General features: G+C 38.1%; 1 protein-coding gene and 1 long non-coding RNA gene across 11 annotated transcripts in view; one reads left to right on the top strand and one right to left on the bottom strand.

The window, feature by feature from the left end:
• The window catches only part of TANC2 (tetratricopeptide repeat, ankyrin repeat and coiled-coil containing 2), a 341,550-nt gene that overhangs the window by 269,712 nt on the left and 48,679 nt on the right, over positions 1-23,159 (bottom strand). For 3 of the 9 annotated variants that reach the window (XM_074320172.2, XM_074320173.2, XM_074320179.2), the window contains exon 1: positions 6,031-6,599. The exons of 1 other annotated variant lie outside the window; for it this stretch is intronic. The gene's annotated coding sequence lies outside the window, so the exon portion shown is untranslated. Of the gene's footprint in view, positions 1-6,030; positions 6,601-23,159 lie in introns of those variants that run through there. 5 more of the 9 variants (XM_074320170.2, XM_074320174.2, XM_019732921.3 and 2 more) reach the window with 3 other exon arrangements.
• The window catches only part of LOC141568922 (uncharacterized), a 72,172-nt gene continuing 55,214 nt past the window's right edge, over positions 6,202-23,159 (top strand). The window contains exon 1 of one of the 2 annotated variants that reach the window (XR_012492250.2): positions 6,202-6,338. This is a non-coding gene — a long non-coding RNA (uncharacterized LOC141568922). The remainder of the gene's footprint in view (positions 6,339-23,159) is intronic. The other variant, XR_016022969.1, reaches the window with a different exon arrangement.

Here is a 23,159-nt window from a genome sequence, read left to right as displayed (position 1 = left end):
CTGATGCTGAAAATAAAAGATGAAAAGCCATAATGACTGCTTTCAATCTCACAGACTTCGTGATTAGGCATATAAATAATTAAAATATGATCTGACAACTACTATAATGCTCATATTTAACAGGTGCAATGGGAGACTAGATAGAAAATGGCATGCCCAAGCCCACCCAGAAAAGCAGGCAAAACCTTCTTCACGTAAAAGTTACTACTTGTGGGCAGCCGGATGGCTCAGTTGGTTAGAGCACGAGCTCTGAACAACAGGGTTGCCGGTTCAATTCCCACATGGGCCAGAGAGAGCTGTGCCCTCCACAACTAGATTGAAGGACAATGACTGATGGGTGCCAGAAAAACACACTGTTCCCCAGTAAAAAATAAAGTCACTATTTGTGCCAAGACATGAAGGCTGAAGGCTGAGGAGCAGTTTGCCCACAGAACAAAAGAGGGGAGAGGAGTAATCCATGCAGAGAAAATTGCCTATATAAAGGCATGGAAAGGTAAGAGAGTATTACATATAGAAAGAACCACAAGTAGTTTAGTATTGCTGAAACATAACTTTGAAGAAGAGTGGCAGGCAATGAGTCTAAAGAGAAGGCAGGGATCAGATCATGAAGGACCTTACGTGGTTTGCTAAAGCTTCCATTTTACCCATTAAGTGATGAGGAACCGCAGCAAGATTCTGAAGAAAAGAGTGACAAGATCAGATGACCATGTTAGAAAGATCACTCTGGCAGCAAAGCTCTGTGAAAACTAATTAATAAACAGAATCCTCACTTAAAATGGAGTCTAGAAGGGAGAACTCTCATGCTGGAGTCACTCAACACACATTAATGATGCCAACAGAAAGAGACATACTCGTACCTTGTATCTTCATTAATTTAATACCTCGGCAGCATAAAGAAAAGATTCCTCCTTTCCCAGTAACAGTTCAGCCAATGGGAGACTATCATAACTGAGCCAATGAAGTCACTGTACATCCAATTTTCCTCCAATGGACTCTTTGTTTACAACAGCATCCCCAGTCCATAAAAGAGCGGTCCTCCCCTTTGTTTCTCTGGACTTGCTTGTGGGAGGCCATTAGGCCACGTGTACCCAGTTGCAAGTCTTTGTTGTTCCCTGAATAAACCCTCTCCATCCGTTTAATGTCAACAGTATCTATGAAAGAAAGGTACATAAATTTGACATAAACAGTAAAGATGTCTACTGGGCAATTAGATTATTAAAAAACACACCAACGAGATTATTTACTATAATGCAACTACTCAGGTTAAATGACTGATATCAAAATCTCTCAGGTTCTGATTTTTTAAAAAAGGAGTTTGAGAGGTGGGAATACGCCATGCACTGAATAAAGGCAGAAACTGATATTATGGAGAAGAAAAGGGTAAACAAAGGGCACGATTAAGACTGACACCAACTTATTTTGTCTCTTAAACTTATCTTCAACTATTGTTAAACTGACCTTCCACTATTCAAGGACTAACAGAAGCTGATCATAACCTATTTTTGTGATGTGGCCCATAAAAAAGCAACTAGCTGATACCTAGTTGCTTCCACAAACACAGCTTTCAAAAGATTTATAAAGATTTTTTAAAATAAAATAAACTGAATTAATAAATTTGTTTACATAAATAATTATAGTATCATAATTACTTACTTAGAACTTTCTGGAATAAAGATGCCTACCAGAAACTTTTTTCACTTATTGCATCCTCAACCTGCTCTAGCCTTCTAAAACTCAGGCCCCAAATTTCTTGTCCTTCATCTAATATTACCTTGAATCTTAAACACTTTAAGAAGAAAATATCCTCTACAAGAAAGAAAAAGGACCATTGGGTGGGAAAGTATAGCTGTAAGTCTTTAATCTCTCCCTTTTAACCTATTTTTCTCCACAAATTTGTAAAGAGACTCATCAAGGATATGCACTCTCTGTCACCACACACATATCTCCTTAACAATCTTCATCTAATACAAATTACTACAAAAGATGCTATTCAAATAGACCAAGTAATAGTTTGCATGGTATTATAACAAAGACTATTTACTTATACAGTACACTCAATAGAAATTGATGACTACCAGCACTCAGCAGGTATGAAATGCCGTTTCAATTCATTCAGAGAAAGAAAAACAAAAAGTCCAAATAAAATCATTAAACTAGCTTCCAAGCTATTTTACAATATTTGTTACTTCGGTCAAAGTAGTGCTAGAAAAGTAAACAGCATTCTGCAACAGCTTATTCTAGCTCGTGGAAATAAAATCTGGGTACCATCAGTGAAAATATTTCAGCTAACATCGGTGAGTCTGTGTAAATACAATCCAATATAATTCAACTAGTGTGCCCAATCAGTGTTTCTCAAAGATTCGATTTTAATTCTGTTTTAACAGGAAGAAATATGACAAGGAGAGAATTGTGATGCATTTCTTTTATGTACACTTGTTCTACTTTATATCTAATCAATATCAACTACCCTAATATTCTCCTTTTGGAACTGCTGGTTTAGTATATTGCTTTCTAGGCCTACTTCCTTCTCCATTCAAAATAATGTACACAGAGTCAATTCAGAAAACACTCAAAAAGCAAACACATTTATGGGGATGAGGAAAAAAGCTAGAGAGCTAGCATAGGACAGTCAGGAATCAATGATGAAAGAGGGAAATAACCTAATGTTTAACAATGGTAGTAAAACTTTATGATAAAGATGCAAACAACAAATTAAGTTTTATAAGTGAGGTATGCTAAAATGAACTATCAACCAATATAAATACAGAGCATGATCTGAGTCTGACAATTAAATATACTAAAGCTATAAACACATCCTGAATGTCTTAGCCATAATCAGTAGATTATATTGAATCCCCTTATCAACAAACGTATATAAAAATGAAGGACATGCTTGATTACATGAGATATGTAATTCACAGAATGGCAGAAAGTTTGCCAAGAGAAGAAAATTGTTACAAGCGTAGGAGGTGACATTCCATTTCTTAAACTGAGTTGAATGTGTATAAATGTTGGCTACATTGTTATTCTTTATATTTTATACATTTTTAAATGTCATTTCATATGTAGTTAATACTTATGAAACAATGTTTAAGTGTGAGAAAATCTGAGCAAACAATTGATGATGGAAGAAGTAAAATGTACATATGCATCCAATCCATTTTTGTTAATTACTTTTAAAAATAAAATAGAGGTCATAAAACTGAGTGGTAGAAAAAACAGAGAATTTCTCCTTAATTTTCCTGGAGAAAATTAGCAGTAAAAATTTACTGGTGCTTTTAAAGAGATAGTATACACACACACACACACACACACACACACACACACAGACCCCAAACTACTTGAAAGTAACTTTCTACCTCTAAAGTTTTCCCCAAAGCCAAATATTTCCCTAACCACATAAAAAGTACTGATACTCCTCTACTCATAATCCCAGAAATAAATTAAAAAAATAAATTCCTAAAGAGAAATATTCATATTGTATATTTTGGTGTATTTGTAGGCTTAACATTTATGTGTCTTACTACTTACTTAGATTTATACACATGTGTAGTATTTGCTTTATGATGGGAACCTGCATTTTAATGTGTGTCAATACTAATTTGGTTGGGAGGGTAATACAGTATACTGGCGAAGAGCACAGAATGTGGAGCCAGAGTTCCTGAGTTGAAACAGCCCTTCTACTTGCTAGCTAAATCATCTTGGGCAAGCTATTTAACATCTCTGTGTTTTAGTTTCTTAACCGTAAAATGGAAATAACAGTACATACCTCATTGGGTAATGAAACTGATTAAAACATGTATAACACGTCTAGTACAGAGCAGGTGCTATGTAAGGACGAGGTAGTACTACTAGTACTACTTCTGGTAATGGTACTGCACCATATTCCCAAATATTGAAAATATTTTTAGCAACTTGAATTATGAACTAAAATTAGATACTATTAAAAATAGACATTAAATCTGAAGACTGATTAACAGTAAGTTAAAAGCCCTGCAAGCCCTGCAACTTTGAAAAAAATAGGTGATTAATAAATCTACATAATCACTCTATCAAGAACAATCTAAGGAGAGTGGCTTCCTGAAGTGCAACTATCAATTTCTTCCCTTACACAAGGGGGCAGTGATAACAAGAAAAGAATGGGGCTCTGCAACACCTCTTCCTACAGACAGTAGGGGGTGGCAGTACATATGGCTTACAGTCAGAACAAAACAGGAAGACCCAACAGAACTGCTCTTTATTCTCTCTGGCCTTCTCCTCTCCACTTTAGCCCCAACATAGCCACTAGGTGAGGGATATATCTACAGAAAAGACCAAAACCCAAAATGAATCATCAAGGAAAATCCAGTTTTGTCTTTGAAGTAAAATGATATCTCAATGGCTGAATTTGGATCTAGGAGGAAGCCAATCATTGTGAATTTTCCAATTCTGGCAAATTACTTACTATTCTTATTGTAAGAACAACATTCAGGCAAGTACTTCAATTTCGCTACAAGAATTAAAGCATATTAATAAAACACTGAAATCTATCAATACTTAACTATATCCTAATGAACACATCCAGATATTTCTGCTTGTTTCATAGTATATAGACAGTAATTGAATGTATACATATAAGTTACATTAAATAGCTCATGGAGCTAGCTGTCTTTTGTTACTTCAGAAATTCTAGCTATGTTCCGACAATCCTCTCAAAACACATATGTTCTCTTTAAATGGAAGTTACAATGTTTTGCAGCATGTGGGTAATAGCAGATAGATAGATAGATAGATAGATAGATAGATAGATAGATAGATAGATAGATAGATAGATAGATAGATAGATTTAATGTTTTATTTTTTGAGCTCACATTCTGAAGATGATCTACCTGAGAAATGATGGAAGAAGCACTCCACTGACAGAATCCATATTGTTGCTTTTTATGCCACATTTACTGTATTCCATTTTCCCCCCTTTCTTGCCACCCCAACACCAAGAACATGCAAGAAAATATCACTCCTGTCATTCACTGTAATTAACCATTGCAATTACTTTTGGCTCCAACCCCTCAAAACGCCTGAAAATTTATCCCTTTTGTTCACCATATTGTTTTTGTTTTCCTCATTCCAGATATTTTCACCTGTGTAAAAATGAAGAAAGGGATACATCAAAAATTTTCCCTTTGCCTAATTATCTTCAACTTAGAATTATAGTCTAGATGGGGGGGGGGGATTTGTATGTTTGTTTTTTTTCTTTTCTGGGAGAGGAGCAGAGAGTGAAAGACACCCAAAACATCAAATCTTCTTCATGTTAATTATCACTGTTTATGTCCTGTGATAAACATTTTAAACATTCCACACCTGGAATAGAAGACAGGATACAATTGTATCAGTGCTCTACATGCTGATGTCAAAACCTGGAATTATTTTCGCCCTATTTTTTTCACAACCAGACTCAATTTGCTTTTTCCTTTCGGGTGGGTACTATCTCTATCTCAAAAAATTGCGTATCATAGCTCCTCTCGATTTCCTGTGATAAAATATCTAGCAATGAGCCTTATTAATCCTTTCTTACACTACGCCTCCTTTCCCAGGGGAATTATCAGTATCACTAATAACATTTCCACCATGAATTTCAATGCCACACAGGCCAACCCACCCTGTGCCTTACCTGGCACATTTCACAACTACTTTTATGCTGCATTCTGGGGGCACATTTTGCAACTCGTTCTGCACCACATTCCCTGCCACGTTTAGCAATCTGCTTCGCATCTCATCCTGGGTCCCCGTCATCCGGAGACTCTGTCGGTACCAAATTCCATGACACCTTCGGTGACACCGAAGTGACCGACCCCAGACCCATCTAAAGCCACCCTGAGTGCCACATTTGGAGCCAACCTTCCCCACGCCTTGGACACCGGAGGCACTTCGCTGCTCATTTGGCTGTCTCCCCGCTCGCTCCCGCCCCTCTCCCTGGAGCCCAGGCGTTGGAGATGAACGCCCCTGTCACTGAAGCGACCTTTCCTTCCCCGGCTCCCCCGGGTCTCTTACCTGTCGCTCTGAGGGGCTCGCTGCACCTCGGGGTCAAGCCCCAGTCCCCGGGGTCTTCTAGGAAATCTGCGCCGCCCGCCGGCGCCGCCCGTGATTCCCAGAGCACCTCGCTGCGTTCCGACGCCCGCGGTGGGTCTGCGCCCGGGAAAGGCGCGGCGGGGCCTCGAGGCCGGCGAGCACAACCCGCGGCGGTTCTCCTGTCAGTGGCGGCGCGGTTGCAGGATCTCGCCCCTTAGCGCAGCGGCGGCGGCGGCGGCGGTAGCGGCGGCGGGCGCCTCGCTCCGCCTCGCGCGCGGTACAGCCGGGAGGTGAGCGCGAGGGGGATGGGAACGGGGGCGGGGCCGCCCGGAGGAGGCGCGGAGGGCGGCGGCGGCGGGAGGGCAGCGCCTGCGGCCTCGGGCCCGGCGCTCAGTGGGATCGCAGCTTCCCCCTCCCGACGGGCGGCTAGCGTGAGGCGGCTATGCCAGTGGGCCCCGCCGGATCAGCGCGCCCAGCAACCCGTGCCCAACCGGCCGCTCGCTAGCGCCGCCGCCGCGCCGGGGGCGTCGCACCCTTCGAGGCCGCCCGCAGCCCCGCCCCCTCCGGACTGGAGTGGGGAGGGGCGGGAGCGCGGAGGGAGCGCGCGTGCGTGAGGGCGCGTGCGTGGTGGAGCGCGCGCGCCCGCGCCCCCGCCCCCTCCACAGTTTGGGGTGGGGAACTACTAGGAAAGAGAGCGCAGACCGAACCCTTTGCTGTGCTGGGAGGTTGGGCACTGGCTTTGCCGCTCTGTGAGGTCTGGGCATTTCTTGTTCCCTCAGGGAGCTGTTACTGGTGGGGTCGCAGGCAATTAGTGGGGAAGAGGGGAGGAAGCTCAATAGCAGACAAGGCCCTAGTCGGCTCCGCCTCCAGAGGTGATGTCACTCTCGAGGTGCTGCTGCTGTCACGTGCGCCCACTTCTGGGCCTGTCCTCCTGCTTTGATGGCCAGAACGTTCCTGTAGATGTCGCCCACTTCGGTCACCTTAAGCACGTATCACTCCTAGAATCATCGAACCCTACGAATGTCAGTTATTCCTTCCCTATGCGCAATTCTAGAGTGTAGACTGCTTCAAAATGCCACAGTTGACTAAGGTGGGAATCGGAATGAAGTGGAAAACCAGCACTGGGTGGGAGAGAAGTAGTGGGGAGGGAAAAGAGAGAAGGGAGGCTGTTATCTATCATAATTGCTGAAAATTCACCAACCACAACTTGAGAGCCTGAGGTGAAGTTGTGATGCTGCTTCTGTCACTCCCCGGTTGGACAAGAAGTAAAGTGGTTTTAAAAGCCAATGGGCAAAGCACAGAAAGCCACCACATTAAAGCCTCCTTGAAGGTCATTTCTCTCTCCACCCTCTACCTAGATCGTCTTCTCCTTTACTCTTCCTTTCCCTTGCATCATAAAACAGCAAGTCAACTGTGGAAGATATCTGCACATAAATTTTTTCCTGTGCTATGAAATGATGCAAAGCAATCACTGTTACATGCCCTGCCTGGCTAGTCTTTCCTTCCATAAACTGAGAGGACCTTTCATGGTCATCCATTTCCTAATGAGATGCCATGATTAGAAATAGATGCACCAAATTACTTCAGCCAAGAAACCTGTGTCTGTGGAGTTTCTTAAAGAGGTTGGTTGGTTTGATAACAGACCTTGACTGTACTTTATCCAGGAGTTTCTTTGGTTTTTTAAAAATTAGTATTAATTTCAGAATATACAAGAAATTGAATACAAAGCCAACAGCTAGTCTTTACAGTGAGTGCTTGAAAAGTTAGAGCTAGAGCAGCTTTGAATGCTACAGCTAAAATGGTAAAGTGAAGGAGTGGCCTATGGAATCTTTGGGTGATAACTCCAAAAAGTTAGATTACTCTCAAATCAATCTATGGTGATAGAAACAGAGTATTGATTTCTTATGGGGGAATTAACTGAGAGGGGCAGGAGGGAGTATTCTGGGTTGCTGGAAATGTTCAATATCTTGACTTAGTTCTTGATTACAAAGGTTAGTATATGTGCAAAAATGTTTGTGTATCTTTACTGTATCTCAGTTTTTGAGCATCGCACAAAGAGGCATTACAATGTCATCACGATTGGAATCAGGAAACCTAGGTTTGAATTTCAGTGTTATCCACCATTTACCAGTTATGTGATCTTGAGCAACTCTGTGAGCCTTGTTTGCTTCATCTATCTAATGTGGGTGATGATACCTCACAGGATGGTTATAAAGATTAAATGAAATTATGTTTGAAAAATACTTAGCACAGAGTCTGGTATATAAGTGCTCAGAAACAGTAGCAATTATGTTATTCTTCTTGCACTCAAATTTACCCTATTTAATTCTCCATTGGCCTTGTTTGTTTATTTTAAAGATTACTTTGTATCTAAGCTTTGCCTGAGAGTTTCACTGAGGCTAATAACATTCCTTTCCTTAAGAATTAACAAAAGGCAGTCAGGGGTGTAATGTGTTGATTGTCAAACTCGTTCAGGTGGCAGCACTCAGAAATTATGGTGCTCATTCTGGAACACCATGAAATATTGATAGATTTAATTCAGCCATATGGACTTGATACAATTTTACCAGCATTAAATCTGGCTATATTATGTTTGTGCAGATCACCACATATTTAAAAAACTATGTATTTTTTAGAAACAATGTCTGTATTTTTCTTTTAAGATTTGTTTGCAACTTTCCACAAGGTAGAAAGTCCCAAAAGTTTAATAAAAATTCACAAAATGAAAACCTTTAAATCCATTTTTCCTAGAAATTAGAAAAACACCGTAAGTGTTCCATTTTAGCAGCAGAGCTCTTTATTGGGTTTCCCCACAGTAGGCTCTAATAGCTGTGACCCACAGGGTCTCTTGTTCTGACTCACTGTCCTCATCATACTTCTAAGGCTCAGTCTCCATTTCTTTTGGCTGACCTTTCCCAAATCCCATGTTCACACTGGGCAGTGCCAGTGCCCACCTTAATGAACTCACTGCTTCACTGTTTTCATCATCTAACATGATTCTATTCAGCAATTTTCTTCCATGTAGTTCTGCTGTTAAGCCTTGCAATTTGCTGCCACATTTTGACTTTGTGGGGGAAACACCCTGTCCCTGACAGAGGTAAAGGAAGGGTTACAGTAGGGATGGAGAGCAACATTGTAGAGAAAATCACTTCTGTTCTCAACTCCTTTCCCTGATTTCCTTTTCTGTCACTAATACCTGAAATCCTGAGAATGCTAATTTTTTTACCTACTAAACAACCATTCTAAGCAAGATGATAATTTAGTCTATAACTTAAACTTGGAAACATAATGTATGCTATGTAGGAAGAACCTGCAATAATTGTCCATAAAGTAGTCCAACCTTACCCTATACTTCCCCACTTTTCAGTGCCATCTATATTATTCAAAGTACCATTTCTTAGTCTATCAACTCTGCACAATCACTCACCTCTATATGTCTTTGCCTGGCAACTCTAAGTCTCTTAAGTAAACCATCAGGCCCACCTTTTTCTACCTTTTCCCTCAACTCTCTCCCTATTGAATAAAGAGCCATTGATTGATTGATTGCCTACTGGCTTTAAATACTTTACTAAATGCCTTATATATAGTACCTCATTTAATTCTCAAACATCCTATCAGGTAAGTATTATTCTCTCAATTTTCTAGATGGAAGGGAAGAGGCTCTGAGAGGTTAAATGGCCAGCTCAAGGTCACACTAAATGGAAGGCAGAGCCACAATCTGAACCCAAACATAAACTTTATCCTCTATCAGTTACCCTCAGGATAATACTACATAAAATGTAAATGAGAATACAGAATACATCTTGTGAAAAATGTGAACATGTTTCACAATGCAAATGCTCCTGAAAAATTGGTGTAAGGAAATTTTTCATTGATTGGTTTTCATACTCTCATTTCTTTTTTTCTTTAATTGATGACTTCTAATTCGATAGCTTCAACAATTCCCCACCAACTCCCACTTCAGCCTTTTGATGAATATTTAATAATTTCTAGACTAATACTTCAGAGTATTTCTACATAGAGGAGCTACTACTTAAAAGAAATTTCTAGTAAATCTCTGTTTTTGGTAAGTAAAAAATTCATGTACAATGTATATAAGCAACACTCCATATATTTTTACACTGACATTTATAATACATTTATAATACTTGCTTGACAAGTATTTGTGCCTACTAGTATGTATATAACTGTGGGAAGTGCCGCAGGGCACATTTAATTAATTTGAGAGATGTCTTGCCTGCTAGAACCTCATCATCTGTTTGGAAAACAAAATGTTTAAAACATTTAAATATTAATACAACGTATTATAGAATTAGGTGTCAACATGAGTAAAACAATAAGTTCTGTAATAATTCGTAAGAGGGAGAGAGATAAATTTGCCTGGAATGGTATAGGACCGCTTCTTGAGGAAAGTAGAATAGGAAAAATACGTAGATGGAGAGAAGGAAGGATTAATCCAGGAAGGACTAGTCCAGGAAGGGCCTGTGAGAATCAACAAAAGTTCAGAGCAGGAAATGACAACTCTTAGGTCAAAGAAAGACCCTCTTTTGGACATGAGTTGCTTTCTTAACAAATTGGTGTGAACTACAATGTTGCAAGACTAACTACAATGTTGCAATGTTAGACTACATGTTGCAAGTCTAAAAAACAAACCAGTAAGCAAAAGTGTGGATGAATAAAGGAGTATTTACTAATCAGGAAATAAAACATCATTTGATAAGAGTTTGGAAAGGTGGGCCAGCACCAAACTGCAGAGGGTCCTGCCCAGGAAAGGGGACAAGACAACAGTGTTTAAAACATTCATCTAATACACAGGGTGGATTTGAGCAAGGAAGGAAACGTAGTAAGTGTCTGGTTAAGAAGGTATTACTATTTAATGAGCTAAAGAAGATGACAGCAGATAGTCAAGAATTGTGGCAGTAGAAATAGAAAGGAATAGTTCCAATCGCCATTGCATGGGATGAATTAACAGGACTTTCTGAATAACTGAATGCAGTGTGTAAAGAACAGTGAGAAATCAACATACAACAGATGACAAGACTAACTGTCTAGAAGATTGTGGTACCAGTGACAGAAGCAGGGAGTCGGACTGGTTTGAAAGAGAAGAGAGAGCTGTTTGGGCTTATTTTTTATTTGTAGTAGTTTTTTACTCTTTTGAGTTACAAATCACTTCATTTGAGAATCTGATGGAACCCATGGATCCTTTCTTAGGAAAAACAATGTATTCATACTTTACATAATATGTAATTTGTAGTGGACACCCATAGAACTGATTGCCAGAGCTCTTGAACGAAGCAGAGCCCATAGAGCCCTTCCTGAAAAATGTATACGTTATATCCAAAGAATCAAGCGAGTCTCTCCCTACTGTGTTTCCCTGAAAATAATAAATTATATTAATTTTTGCTCCAAAGACTCATTAGGACTTATGTTCAGGGGATGTCATCCTGAAAAAATCATGCTAGGGCTTACTTTCCAGTTAGGTCTTATTTTCAGGGAAACACACTAGTAGCTGAAGTTATGGATGCTGTGTTTCCTAACGTGTGAGTCTGAGAAACAGAATTCTCAAATGCAGAATGAGAGGAGAGAGAGAGAGAGAGAGAGAGAGAGAGAGAGAGAGAGAGAGAGAGAGAGAGAGAAAATATATCCTAATGACATTTTAGTCCATGGATCCATCACATTCCTATTTTTGGATTCCAGGAGATACTCTCGTCTTTTATTGAAATTCCTCCATGGTGAAGCCTGTTAAGTTGCATTTCTGCCTCATACATACGGGTGTTCTGCTTAATTCACAGATTAAAGATATTAATTGAAACCCACGAGTAGGCTCCAGGTAAGAACTTCTAAGTTAAGCTAATGGAAAGTCACCCAAGTGGAAATAGGCAGTAGACATGTGGAATATAGGTGAGAAAGGGAAGGAAACGAATGCTCAAAGAGAGGGAATACATCACAGGTCTTTAAGAGCAAGGACCCCAGACCCAGATTTACCGTACTCAAATCCCAATTCAACCATTTACTAAATGTGTGACCTCAAGCAAGTAATTCTACATTTCTAGATCTCAGAATACACATCTGTGAACTGGGGTTTAAAAACGATACCCCCTTATAGCAATGATGTGAGGATTAAGTTAGTACATGTAGAAGTACCTTGCCCGTAGCAAATCTCTATGGGCCATCATTCAATTTCACAGGACTATGCCTAGGCATTTCACATATTTTATATTATTTAATCTAATCCTCATAAAAACTTTATAGGGTCGGACCTATTATTCCCATTATATGTGAGGAAAACACCGAAGCTCAAAAATAACTTACCCCAGGTCCCACAGTAAGAGACAAAAACCAAATTAAAATGCCAATTTGGAATATTTGACTAGAAAATAAATAGGATTTTTATTACCATTAGTAGAGCATACTGCCTATCCTAAGAATTAATGTATCAAAATAAGGGGAGGTGGTAACCCTAAAATATAGAAAATGGGAGTCAGAGAGTAAAACATTAGCATCACTGCCAGGGGAAGGTGGGAGTGCCCTGGCCTTTGGGCTCAACCTGTCTAGTCCTGTGGGGGGCATATACTTAGTAGAGAGCTGGATATACCTGGCTAACAGAGCTAAATGTCATTAAACATTTAAATCATACAACCTACCCCAATTCCTGTTAATACTTACTGAATTTATATCCACAAGATCTTAAGGTCCATGATGGCAGTGAATATGTCTGCCTTGTTCACAGCTGTACCTCTCACCTCTATGTGGCACATATATCCAGATATATGGCATATATATATATATATATATATATATATATATATATATATACACACACACATACTTAGCATATATCTGAGACTTGAATTTATGAAACAATCAAGTAAATCTGTAAAAAGGGAGATGGAAAGATTGTTCTCACCAACATAAGCATTCTAATCCATGTACAAGTTTCCATTGTGAAATAAAAAATTGGCCCTCTGGAAAATATAATCATTTCTTATGATTTTAGGTACCCTGAACCACCCTCCCAGAGTCCACTCAACTCTAGGTTATGGACAAGCTAGGATTCATGGGCCTGTAAAACTGAGGATGAGACTCTGGACCAAGTTGATCTTTCAACCAATCTCCCTCAAACAACCCTCACTTTATTGTCATGCCCCTTCAGTTCATAACTTGACACTATGAAATTAATTTACCAGTAAAAGTTAGATATCTTACTTTATGGGCTGAACCTTGGGAACATTTCTATCTGGAGAAAGGGGAAGCAAGCAGAGAAGACAAAGAGCAACAGGCAGAAAGCACATCTGTATGTCTGGTGCTGCTTTAGACAAAGACCTCTTTCTCACTCCTCTATAGAGTTTGAAGGTATTTAGTATTGATCATGTATATTTTATAAAAGACATTTGGACTAGAAAAGGAGGATAAATAAAGTTCCATTTGGAACTCCTTATAGGTAGACCTCTAGTTTATTTCCTACCCAGTTTCTTACTTAATACATTCCTGGGAACATGTACAAAAGTTGATTATGAAAAAATTAAATGTACTGCGTATTACCAAAGCATTTTTCCCAGAGAGCTGAAAAATAGTATTCAATTCCTAATTGCAACTCACTTTTAAGATATGATCTTTGATAAAGTATTTCTAGCATGTATTGCATTTTCTAATTTTGACCTAGGCTAGAGTCACTGCTTTGTATATAGCTAACAACTCATCTTTGCTCAGTTGTATGTATTGTTTAGGAAACCTATGTTTCTTATTACTAGTATGAGCATTTTCAATTTTCCACTTTCTACTCATATTTATAAATAGTGGTAAAAAGTGTAATAAAGTAATAGCATGAACAAATTCCAAAAGTGGTGATGCTGCTGAAAATAACCTTGTGACTGGTAGGCTATGCCACTGTGTAAGAACTTAAAATGTTCCTTCATCAACAAGTGCATAAATGTCACAATTCAATGTATTAAAAAATGACTGAGGAATGGTAGTATATAAGAAAGTTTGAGTTGATCTAAAGTTGAAACCATAAATATTGATGTCCACCTATTTTGCACTCATAGTTGACTTTTTTTTTCAAGGGCAATTTTCCCTTGAAATCACAACACTGTCATCAAGTGTATTGTGCCCAAATAAAAGGTGGTGCCACTGGCCCACCCCTAATAAGACATGAAGTTTGAGTTGATCCTCTAACAGTAGTATTTGTTTTATTGAACCTGCCCTTTCCTGTCATTCAAAGCACCTACATAATTACAAGGTAGTTAGTAAATAATAGGAGGGACAATCAGCAGCAAAGGGAAAATGATTTACAGAAAATGACCACACAATCATGGTTGAGCACTGCAGTGCTTATCAATTAGTCATGAGTAAAAGTAAAGATAAGAGTACAGTAGAATTGTGTAAATTGCCTTTGTTTTCATATAATGGAATACATTTCATTTCTTTTCAGTCAAAAGAGGCTTTAGACAAGAAATGATTTTTTTTTTAACATAGGGAATTATAGCGTTGTTGTGAAATGTAGACAGGTTTTAATTGTGAAAAAGAGGTGGGAGGAAGAAAAGGTAGGGGAAATGAAGGTTTTAGATTGGAACTTATCACACACGTCTGAAGCCCAATGAAAAATTTATCTAGGTTTAGTCAGCCCAGCCTGACACACAATATCAAAGGAACAAAAGAAAGTAAAGAATCAGAATTTAGTAGGAGAAAAGTCAGCGGAGCATTTTAATGTTATGTTACCAACCTAATTGTAATGAAACTTCATTTATGGGGAACTTGGCTATCTGACAATCTCATCAATTTGAAGCACAGCAAAGAACCAAGAAAGTAAAGGAGACGGAAAAAGACCTCTGTAGAAACAAAATAGAGATCACTACAGTCCATGCCCTAAAGATTCTGCCCATTACTCCTAAAGATTCATCGAAGTCCTTTCTCAGAGGCTATTAATTTTTACTTGGATTCAATTTTAAGACCTGGCAACCTGGTTTCCAAACTCATAAAAAATTAAAAGCAGTAAACTAGAAGAGGGAGGAGAAACTACCACAAGAAGGCATGTAGATAGCCATGAGAAGCGAAAGCTAGAACTCTGTCAGCAGGGTAGAAATGAAAAAAGGCCTTAAAAATGACTTAATGATCAAAAAGCACAGCAATTTAGTGACTTGAGCATAGGAGGAGACAGCCCTACCTGCCTCTATAGGCTTTAGGGATGAAATTTTAAAAACTGATTCTATATTAACCCTGAGTAATCAAGAAAATTAAATTACATTCAGAATAAAGGCGTTCCCTCAGTTATGCAGCACTCAACTTTATGTAAACGGATCCATAAAGGCACATACATTTTTGAAGATGTGGGAGATTTTATATCACATTGAGAAATGCAAAGTGAGGAGTACACGTGAGCACTGCAAAGAAAACAGTCAGGGCCAGAAGTTACAGGTATGAGGAGATAATGATTTTCCGTGTCTTGCATGGCTTTTGTTCCCACACAGATTCTCACTGCATCAGCTTGTGTTATGACACTGCTATTTGTTTACTCGCCATTTTGTTACTTTCTAATCTTGTCCAAAAAGTGGCTAAGTGATAGGAAGAATGCAGGACCAGTTTGTCAGAGTCAGTAAACTGAATAAGAGCAAAATATTAAAAACTTTAAACATGTATGAAGATAGTTTCAATTTACCCTAATTTTATGTTCTCCAAGACCTTTCAGGGAATATATGTATTATGCATAAGAAAGACAAATATCACAGGAATATATGTTAAGGAATAACCCAAACTAGAACAAAGATTTATGTGAAAAGATGTTCATTAGAGTAGTGGGTACCAAAATTTAGCAAAAAAATAATGAAGACAATCTAATCTACCAACCTTAAGGAATGATTAAATAATGTCACATAAATATTTGATGGGTAAGTATGCAAACATAAAAGCTATATTTTTATCAGTCAGGTAATTTGGCATAACTTTAAGTTAAAAATAGGATACAGGATATGTGCAGAATAAGCTCAACAACGTACAAAATATACAGAAAGAAGATGGGATGAAAAGAGCTCAATAATTGCCAAAAAAAATTTTTAAATCCTAGGAAAAAACTGTATGTCCAATGCCCACACAAAGAAAACTATAAATATTTACTGAAAGAAATTTTAAAAAACTGAATAAATGAAAAGGCATATCATGTTCCCTAATAGGAAGACTCAATATTGTAAAGATGCCATTTTACACAAATAATTTACAAATTCAATGCAATTCAAATCAAGATTACAATAGGATTTTTAACTAAATTGATATGCTAATTCTAAAATCCATCTGGAAGAGTACATACTTAAGAATAGCTAGGACTTTTTTTTTTTTTTAAAGTATATTGAGGCACCTCTTCCTACCAGATATTAAAACATACACAACCACAGTAATTAAAGTGTGATATTGGCTCACAAATAGAAAATTAGGTTAATGAAAGAGGAATAACTCATCAGCTACTGACACAAACATGTGGAAGTACTTCAAATAATTGAGAATAGGTGTTGGGACAATTGGTTATCTCTTAAAGAAAAAAGAAGACATCTCTCTTACATCCACCATTCAAAAATAAATTAATTAACTTCCTCTTCCCTGGGACTAGATAGCTGGAGCCAAGCAGGCAGCAGGGTGGGGCTGAGGAAACAACTAACATGGCTGGGAGATGTGTTATATACAGGGGTATTTGGCAAATGAAACACATGGAGGATGATGGGAACAGGTTCCTCTCTGTCAAAGAAGGAAGTTACAAGAAAGTGGGAAGCCTAAAATGAACTCTGGAGTGTGGGACAGGAGAAATTAGTGTGAACTCAAAGTTTTATCTATTTCCTGATTTGGACGCTTGTGCTCAGTTTATATAGGAGAAACTTTTAGGAAATACACACTGAAGTATTTAGAGGTAAGGGCTTCATGTCCACAGTGTATCAGATGTCTCAGTGAACCATAAAAATATAAAGTATGTAGTATATAACATATATGTGGGATTGGGGAGAGAGAAGAGTGTGATGAAATGATAACTGGTGAATCAAGGTGAAGAGGATATGGGATTTCATTATGTTACTCTTGCAACATTTCTGTAAATTTGAAATTATTTCAAAATAAAAAGTTTAAAAATAATTTCCAGATGTATCAAAAAACCTAAATAATTCTACTTCTTGGAATCTATCCTTCCAAATATCCTTATATGTACACAAGGATGTAGTATGTGAGTAAGAATTCTTATTTCTTGATCATACAGAAAAATGAGAAATATAGGAAATATGTACCAATGGGGAATGGTTAAATAAATTATAGTATATCCATATCATGGAATGATGTGCAGGCATAAAAAAGAATAAGGTAGATTTATATGTACTGACATGGAAAGATCTCGAGGATATATCGTTAAATGGAAAAGCAAGGGATAGGCCAAGAGGTAGAATATGATCCCATTTATGTTTTTTAAAAAAGTTTTTAAAGACCAGCTTTGTGTGTGTGTGTGTGTGTGTGTGTGTGTGTATGCTTATAAACAAATAAAAAACAGTCTAAAAGAAGACACACCAAACTATTAGGCATGGTTAATTCTAGGGAAAGAGAATAATACAATACTTTCCAAGTTTTCCATAGTGACCATGTAATACTTTCACTATCAGTTGAAAAAAGCCTAAGTACAAAAAGGCAGGAACATACACATCCTGAAAGATTTCCTCTCAAGCTGATTGTAATATTTAATACTGGGAATTACCTTTAGTTATCTGGAAAGTTCCTAGTCCAAGCCTCACATGTAGAGAATTGGCCTTGCCGTGGACTGTGCCCAGGTACACTTTATCATTAACTTAATAGAGGATTAGGCAGCCTGCTGAGCCACTCCCTGCTGGCCGGGCCACCGTCCAGCAGTGAATTCCCTTGCAGCTCTCCAAAATTAGGTCAAACAAGTCCCCAGGGACTCTCAACAGAAAGAAGTTGCCAAAGGCTAAATTTGGCATTGAAGTCAGGCCCTGGACTAGAATAAAGTGTGCCAGCATTTTTCAGCTATGCTTTCAAGACCTTGATCAGAATAGGCAGGACTAGATAGCTATTTCCAAGAGTGGCTCAGCAGCCCAAATTGGAAACCATTGTTCAAACCAGAGTTTGGGGGAGGACCTGAAAGTGTAAAATTCCTCGTCTACTTCCTTGACCGCTCTTATTCTCACTTGAAGAATATCTAAATTGAAGAATATTTAAATTTAAATTGCTCCAAGCAGTTTACCTAGTGATATTTCCTGCCAACCTGATCAGAGCTTCAGTTTGGCCCTTCTCAGGAAAGACAGGCTAACCACTTTTTTCTGTTCTCTTAGCGATAACTGGTTAGTTTTGTATTTTTTTTTCTTATACAATACTTTATCGAGTGTAATTCAAATGCCATCAAAGTCATCATTTAAAGGATATATTCAGTATTTTTTTAGTATATTCAGAGTTGTGCAACTATCAGATCCACAATAGATTTTAGAACATTTCATCACCCCCAAAAGAAATTCTTTACCCATGAGCAGTCACTCCCCAGCTCCTCTCAACCTTTCCAGCCCGAGGCAATCACTAATCTACTTTCTGTCTTTATAGAGTTGCTTATTGTGGACATTTCATATGAATGAAATCATCCACTATGTGGTCTTTTGTGTGTGGCTTCTTTCACTTAACATCATGTTTTTGAGGTTCATCCATGTTGCAGCATGTGTCAGTGCTACATTCCTTTTTAAGGCTGAATAATATTCCACTGTATGGCTATATCACATTTTATTTCTCTATTCAGCAGTTTATGGATATTTGCGTTTCCACTTTGGGACTATTATGACTAATGCTGCTATGAACGTTCATGTACATGTTTTTGCGTGGATCTACATTTTCAGTTTTATTGCATATATATCTATGAGCAGAATTGCTGGGTTATATGGTAAGTCCATGTTTAATTTTTTGAGAAACTGCTAAATGGTTTTCCAAAGCAGCTGCACCATTTTACATCCCCACCAACAATGTAGACTGGTTCCAATTTCTCCATATTCCTGCAAACACTTGGTGTTGTCTGTCCTTTTGATTATAGCTGTCCTATTGGGTATTTCATTGTGGTTTTGATTTGCATATCCCTAATGACTAATGATGTTGAACATATTTTCATGTGTTTATTGGCCATTTGTGTATTTCCTTTGGAGAAATACCTATTCAAATCCTCTGCCCATTCTTTTATAGGGTTGTTTGTCTTTTTTTGTTGAGTTGTAAGAGTTCTTTATCTTTCTGGATAATAGTCCCTTATCAAATATATCGTTTGCAAATATTTTCTCTCACTCTGTGGATTACCTTTCAGTTTCTTGAAGGTGAAGAGGAAGAGAGGATAATAAAGAGTGACTGCTGATGGGTAAGAAGTGTCTTTTTCGGGTGACAAAAGTATTCTGGAATTAGTGGTTGGTGATGGTTACACAACTGTAACTATACTGAAAGCCACTGAATATACTAAAATGGTGGATTTTATAGCACATGAATTATATCTCAAATTTTTTAAGTATAAAAACCATTTTAAAAAGTGAATCGATCCACTTGACTTCAGACCTGATGTCACCATTTCATTTGAGTTTAACAATTTTTTACTGACACTGCTAGATGCTGAGATACAAAATAAAAAGACTTTTTGTCTCTACCTTTAAAGAGCCCAGAGTCAAAAAGGGAGGATAATCACATACGCACTGCATTCTAATTGAACTTGGGTAGGACTAAGACAGAGTTGTGCTTTGGGATCATAAGGGCCGTACTAAGAAACCTTGGCTTCATTCCAGAGGCAGTAGGGAACCAATGAAAATTCTTAAGCTGGGGATTGACACGATCAGTTTTATGTTTTAGACACAACTTCCTGGCAGCTGTGTAAAAGACTCATATATGAAAGGCAGCATGGCTAGTATCCGAGAGATCAGTTAGGAGACAATTGAAGTGGTTTGAGTGAGAAATGGTGGCGGCTTGAATAAAAGCAGTGGTTGTAAGAATGGAGATGCGGTGGTCAGATTTAAAAATATATTTAACAGATAAAACTCTACATATAGGACTTGGTATGATGACGAGTGAGGGAGAGGGAGAAGTCTGGGATGACTCACAGATTTCTGGCTTGGGTCACTGGGTAGATGGTGGTGTCATCAAACTGAAACAAGGGAATTTAAGAAGAGGAGGTTTGTGGGCTGAAATAATGAGTTCATTTTTGGACAATATTTAGGTATAAGGCATCTGGAAAATGATCAAGTGGATCTATCCAGCAGGCAATATAACTTTACTCTGTCTCTGATGCAGTTTCCTGATCTATAAAAAGGCAGCATTGTGATAGGACTAACAATTATATATACGACATGATACATATATATTCTGATACATGTATTAGAATGGGGGTATTAGGGATGTTCACCCAATCTGCTTTGGGGAAATTGCAAATTCTATTAACTATTTATTAAATATGTGCCTAGCTTTCTACAGGAAATCTTGCTCAGTGTTATCAAAGGCATATTTATATTTACAGGTGCAACTTGATTTAAGCCAACTGAATGAAATACAGGTGCACCAAAAAGATCAATCAGAGGGTGATAATTGCTGCCCCCAAAGACTCAGCATAAGATGCTTTTAACTATGTACTCCTCCTAGTGAATAAAAACCAATTTGCCTTACAGAAATTAGACTTACATAAATTTCAAAAACAATAAAAGCTAACATTTATTTTGTGCTTGCTGCATGCTAGACAAAGTGCTAAGCTCTTTATAAGTATTATCTTTTCTAGCCTCACAATCATCTTATTGAGGTAGATACTAGTAGTGTTCTCATTTTACAAATAAAGAAAGTAAGGCTTAGAGAGATTATATGATAGAACCAAGATCATTAATCTGGTAAGCAGTAAAGCCAGGATTCAAACCCAGGTCTCTCTGACTCCAAAGTACAGATTCATGAGCAAGAGCTATTATTTAATAAGTAAAGCGGAGGTTATATGAATGCTTAGATGAATTTAATAATCAAAATAACAATCTGGCCTGATTTATGTGGAAATTATTGACCCTTCACTATCATGTTTATATTCTTATTCTTCTTTAGCAGTCCCAGTTAATTTCCAGATTCACTCTCTAATCATCATGTGACATCCCATTTTTCTCCCTGTCCATCTTCCCATCCTCTTATCACATTTTCTACTCAGCATCCAAATTGGATATGGTCAGTAAACAATGAAGGCTTTGCTTTGAAATAGCAACATTTATGGACTATCTGAGAAGGCCCTTCATCAGAATCACTCCTTATCTGTGCTCCTGGATTCAGGGCTGCTGACCTCACTGTGGCTCACCCTGGAAGCCCGTCAATGCAAAAACTTATTGGAGGAGGAGGAAGCGTCAAAACAAATGTATATTCACGACGAGATGGCCCAGTGTTGCCAGAGGAATTTGCTGAGTGGGGTGGAGAAGTTAAGAGTCATTTGTTCTTCATAAGACAGTGTGGCTGTGTTTTTTCCAGAAAATAGAAAGGAAGCCAGCTGAGCAGCGTCATCTCTAGCACTGACACATTTGGGTACATAGAGAATGGGCACAACAGAATTCTTCACAAGATGGGGCAGTCACTGCCAGAGACTAGCCTAAAACATATTTGAATAACGGCATTTCTGGTCTCCTTAGACGCACGTGGATTGTTTAGGCAAGGAATAATCCCTGCCTCTGGTTATTCATCTGAACAGTGACCAAACGCTTTAGAGAAGAACCTTGGCAAAGGACAGAACTTTAATTTAACATGCAGATTTTTTACAATTGTTGGACTGAATTTATTTTTTCATAATGGGAATGCACCTCAAAATAATCAGGATGCATTGGGGATCTAATTTCCCAAATGTCAGCTTGCAGTACATTTCAAAAGTAATTCACTTTGCAATGTGTTTTTCCCATTACCCTCATACGAAAGAAATTATTGCAAATAATAGCCTAGGAAGCTGGGATCGTCCAAGAGGTCTGACTGGGCTGTTGACAGCGGAGGTTATTTCTATTGAGAGAGGGCATTCCACACTATTTTAAAAATGAACATATTTGATGTATTTTTATCTTCTTCTGCCTCTCTCTAGCCTCACGTATTCCCTCCATTGCTCAAGCCTATCTGAATATAGCTGCCTGAACATGAATTACTATTTTGCCTGTGTGCTTTGTGTATTCTTCTCCCTCAGGGAAATCTGTGCCACTTCCCTTCCATACATTTCCATCTAACCTTCAAAACCAGAACATACCTCTTTTCATACACCTTCCCTAATAATCACTTCCCAAGTGTAATCATTTATTATTAGTTTCCTTATTTATTGCAGCTTTACTATACCATGTATTCTTGGAGTTATTAAAATATTTCTTTGGGTTTCATCTCAAGTAGTTTTGTGTGTGTATGTTTTAACCTCCAATTAGACTTTCCATTCTTTGGAGAGCTCAAGAGTTGTGCCTTTATTTCTTTAGCATTCAGGAATAGTACAATGACTCACATTAAAATGAAATAAATGCCATACCTGTGATATATACTCCAACTAGCCTTATATGTTTGACAGTGATACCAAGAAAGATTTTATTAAACAGGTATAAAATCAATTTCAAAAGGTTAAAGATGTAATATGAACATCCAATCTGTCCCTCATGGATCTTTCACCCAAGAAGTTATTAAAACTTTTCTTATATATTATAGGAGTTGCCTTTATCAAATCTCAGGATAACAATTTATTAACTAATGGATGGAAGATCCTGTCCTAGAAAATAACAAGGTCGGCCCACTCATTACCAATTTACTCTTCAACAAATTTAATTATTCAAAGACATTAATTGAGCTCATACTATACAGATAACACATAGTAGACACTTTGAAAGGACATTAAATTTACATTCTATTTGAGAAACCAAGAAATACAAAGTGAAATAAAAACAAACAAAAAAACAGAACAAGAAGTTGTCTCCGTTTAAGTTCTGTATAAGTGACCCGCTGAGTTAGAGGGGTGGGAGAGGAGTGGCCAGCGAACTCTTCCTCAAGATGTTATGATGTAAACTTGACCTCAAAGAGTGGGCAAGGGCGAGACCAGAGACACAGAGGTAGAAATGATCATGCCATGTTTGAGTGACAATGGGTTATTGGTC

The sequence above is a fragment of the Rhinolophus sinicus genome, chromosome 12 (genome assembly GCF_057876585.1).
Source record: "Rhinolophus sinicus isolate RSI-liver-muscle chromosome 12, RSI-T2T, whole genome shotgun sequence".
In the NCBI taxonomy this organism is placed as follows: Eukaryota; Metazoa; Chordata; class Mammalia; order Chiroptera; family Rhinolophidae; genus Rhinolophus; species Rhinolophus sinicus.
Note: the sequence above shows the minus strand (reverse complement) of the source record. Positions and strands in the feature narration are given on the sequence as shown.